The sequence below is a fragment of the Octopus bimaculoides genome, chromosome 15 (assembly GCF_046866305.1).
Source record: "Octopus bimaculoides isolate indiv1 chromosome 15, ASM4686630v1, whole genome shotgun sequence".
In the NCBI taxonomy this organism is placed as follows: domain Eukaryota; kingdom Metazoa; phylum Mollusca; class Cephalopoda; order Octopoda; family Octopodidae; genus Octopus; species Octopus bimaculoides.
Window position 1 is genome coordinate 24,362,929 of NC_142942.1, and position 4,156 is coordinate 24,367,084.

The 4,156-nt window shown below is 35.4% G+C and overlaps 1 long non-coding RNA gene across 1 annotated transcript in view; it reads right to left on the reverse strand.

Moving 5' to 3' along the window:
* Positions 1-1,427: 1,427 nt before the first annotated feature.
* The window catches only part of LOC149132440 (uncharacterized), a 14,786-nt gene continuing 12,057 nt past the window's right edge, over positions 1,428-4,156 (reverse strand). The window contains exon 2 of the long non-coding RNA XR_016244437.1: positions 1,428-2,029. This is a non-coding gene — a long non-coding RNA (uncharacterized LOC149132440). The remainder of the gene's footprint in view (positions 2,030-4,156) is intronic.

The following is a 4,156-nucleotide window of genomic DNA, read 5'->3' on the forward strand; positions in this document are numbered from 1 at the left end:
TTACCAATATAGCATAAGAACTTAGCTTAGGAGATCATTAACTAGATTCCTTAAGGGTCGTTCTCACAGTTTATATTTATATTATAAGGTTTTTAAACTTTTAAATTTTCATATTCAAAAGAGACAGAGACTTCAAATTCGATATATCGATTTATTCACCACTCTATGTTAACATTTCTGTGCCAAACTTATCCAGTGACTGGTCCATTGGATTTAGACATTTGGCACTTCTTCAGGAGTGGTTACCTTTCGAACAAAACACGAAAAAACACATACATAACTATTATTAAGTCTTTAGGATCTCGTTAGCTTTCGTCTTAATAATAGTTATGTATGTGTTTTTTCGTGTTTTGTTCGAAAGGTAACCACTCCTGAAGAAGTGCCAAATGTCTAAATCCAATGGACCAGTCACTGGATAAGTTTGGCACAGAAATGTTAACATAGAGTGGTGAATAAATCGATATATCGAATTTGAAGTCTCTGTCTCTTTTGAATATGAAAATTTAAAAGTTTAAAAACCTTATAATATGTATATATATATATATATATATATATATATATATATATAGGAGGGTATGTATACGTCTATATACGTGTTTTTGTATTTATATACATACACACACACACATACGAACACATGCACACACGCAATAGTACATATGTGCTTGCTTCAATGTGTTTCCGTTTGAGCATCTAGGAGTGTATATAAATGAGTGTGTATAAATAAGTGTATATAAATATGTGAGGGAATGCATGTGTGTGCGTTCAGCTGGAAGAGTTTCAAAAGTCTTCAATTGTTAAGTACTCGTTTGAGGGTCCAGATATTTTGTGAATGGAATGTCTATCTTCATCTACTTAAATTTATTGCGTCTCCACTTCAATTTGTTCAACCATTCCAGACCTTTCATAGATTGCGCATATCTTATCGTCGTCGTCTTCATCACTGTTCTTTCTGTTGTACTAACTGTAATGCCTACTATCATTGTGGAGCTGAGTGCAGCTTTGTGTGCCTTACTTTCGTGCGATGGTTTCTCTTGGTGCTGTATTTTCTATGAAATTGCAAGACTCAGCGTATGGACGCTACAAAACCATTATTCCCATCGAGATAGCCTTAACCTACTAACTGCAACCTCCATGTATTTCGATAGTTCTGGTGTTTAAATCTTTGCAGCTAAACTGAAATGAAATTTTCTTTGACTCCAGCTTTTGAGTTCTTGCCCGATGTTTCAATTATAGTTTGTATGTTGCGCTCATTTATAAACTCTGGAGATTTATGAAGTTGTCTGTCCGTATTTTTTTCTTTTTGACCTTTCAGTGCAACTGTTATTACAGAGATTATTTCTGTTTTGATTCCTTCACATTTTGGTTATCGCTATTTCAAGATATTTATATTTGAACAACTTCTCCCATTCTTTGAGATATACGTTTGTTAGGACTGGTACCTCTGGCAGTTATAGACAATAACCAGTTGATTAACCTCCAGTTCCCTGCTTGTGGGAATTGGTATATCTCAAAGTAGGAAAGCCCATAACCCTGTCATGGTTGTAGATTTATCTTCTGATGACGAAGATGTGGCCAGCCGAAGCAGTTCATTAACGCTATTGTTTTCATATTCCTCTTGAAAGACATTACTTTTATTTCAATCCATTTTGAAAATAATGAAGAGGTTACTAAAATATTAAACGGATTTTGCAATTTCTTAATGTTTTCATTATATTCTTAGTAGTTTTGACGATGAAATCTTTGAATTCTGTACCGAAATCAAATATCTTTCAACTTCATCTTTGACTTCTACTCATCTCAGTCGGTGAAATGATTACTCGTTGTATATTTCACCTGATTCGTTTTGTCTCATTTTTAGGAATAGGCCATGTAGGGTTCTTTCTTGCTATCGTTTTCGCATGGCATTCTCTGTAGCACTATTTTTAGTTCCGATTTTTTTGTCTTTTTTCTCATTTTCTGTTGCAGTTTCTCTGTTCTCATCCCGACTGTCTGTCATTTCAGCCGCTGATTTATATTCGTCGGCTTCCTTGAAGACAGAAAAACATTTTTTTATATATTTTGCTCATTTTTTGCAGCAGTCACTAATAATTTCCCCATTATTCTTTACCAGATATTTTTTCAGTCATGCTGTAGATATTTAAGAATAGATTTCTAGCTGCAAAATCCCCTATCTTCCTGTATACGCGATAAATATAATCTTTCTGTGTCAGGTTTTGGCTGGTGTATTCTAACTACAAATATTATTTGCTTTGTTTTTCTTACTAGTTTTTATTATTTCACTGAACGCCTACTTGAGAGTATAATAACTCTGACTTATTACTGATACAGCTGTAGTGTTAATGTTTATGAAATTACATTTTCAACTTATGTTTTCAGAAATAATCTAATGAGTCTGTAATAGTCTTTCATGGCCTCTCCTTTCATTCGTGTCTGCTTTTCTATTATCTTTTCATTTATTTCCTATTTTGTAAATCTATATTTCGCTTAATCCTCTAATCATTCTTTAATCAATATGACATCAGTGATCTCAATTACTTTTCCTCTCTTCAAAGTTATTATGGCACATTTTCCAAAGTAAATCTGATTTGCATTCTTTCAGTAAATCTTTGCTTTATCTGCAGCAGTGTTTCGCATTGTTTGTCATGTGAAACGTACAACTTGAGGTCGTTAAAACACAAAAGATGGTAATTTGTCCATCTTTTCCTAATCCAAATCCAGTCTGGTTTAGTATGTTGGTTGAGGGGATTAATCTCAAGTAAAATTTGAAAGGAGAGGGAGAGAGTTCGCTTCTATAGGCTTCTTTTATTGGAGAAAGGATTAAATATTACACTGTTCACATTTTGTCTATATCTACAGATTTGCTTGCTATTTCCATAGTATTTAAAAGTTCTACACGATGAATGATTAAAGTTTCCATTCTGCCCTTCTCGGTAACGCCATCAAATGCCTTTCAGTTATCACTCCATGCTCTGCTTAGACACTTATTTCTCCCCCTAAATTGTTCACTTGACCACTAATTGCTATTAACAACCCTAATCTCTCCACCACTCTCCATTCATCTCTCCACCACTCTTCGCCCTTGTTGCGTCCAGCCCCAGCATCACCCACCCACTAATCCCAGTCCTCTCTCCCCCAAAACATCGTCCCCTTCAGAATATTCTTTCTGTTCCTGTGTTTCCTGAAGACCTTGACCTCTATCAGTATAAACAGAACATAAGACATCAACCTTCCGGATCTTGAAGGGCCTGCAAATGTAATGGGCACTACCCCTTTCTCAAGATTCAGCAAGTAAAAATACTTAAGGCCCTTTGCTCCGACCTTTCTCTTCTTCTGGAAATGACCATTATATGTCAGCATGTATTTATAAATCAGTTACATTATTTCAGTTCGGCTCTGTATGCTGAAAACAGGCAGATTAAGAGTCTATAGATTGTTGGGTGTGTCGTTTCTTTAATCTTTATGATTAAGGTAGATTTCTACATAGACAGGTAATCAGCAGTTGTCTAAGGCTCAGTTAGTTCCGTATTAAATATTTCCGTTTTACCCACCTTATATGCCCTGTAAATATTATATCCACAAATGGCTGATCTTATCAAACTCATGGTGCTTTCCGTTTGTTTATTTTGGTAACGTCTGGGTTACTTGCTCTGCTGATAAGGCCTTCTACGATTGTTCAGGTGTTCTGTGGGTTGTCTTGCACAACATCGGTGATTATATTTCTCTTCATCCCATTTCTCCCATTCTTCCTGCTGGTGCTGCGTTCATTACAGCCATCGACAGCAAACCTTTATAGATTTTAGTCTAAATTTAGCAACATTAAGCTCAATTCATTCTGGAATCATTTTTTTTTTTCGGAATAAATCATGTAAATGTCGCATGTAGAATATGAATGGAATGAATGTGTTCATTGTTTCTTTTTGAGATCTTCAGATCTTTAAAAAATGTTTCATTCTCGGTTCGAGGAAAATACCCGCAGGAATAAAAGTTTGGGCCCTGACGAGTTGCAACTGTACAAGATAAAGGCCTTTCACAGGTTAGATTTCCTTCAAGACCCAAAGAGTTTTTGCTAAACATTTCACCCGTAAAATATTGTACGATTTGCTTCTGCTGGAACAGGCATAAGTCTAAGAATCGATCGCGGCCGATCCAAAAG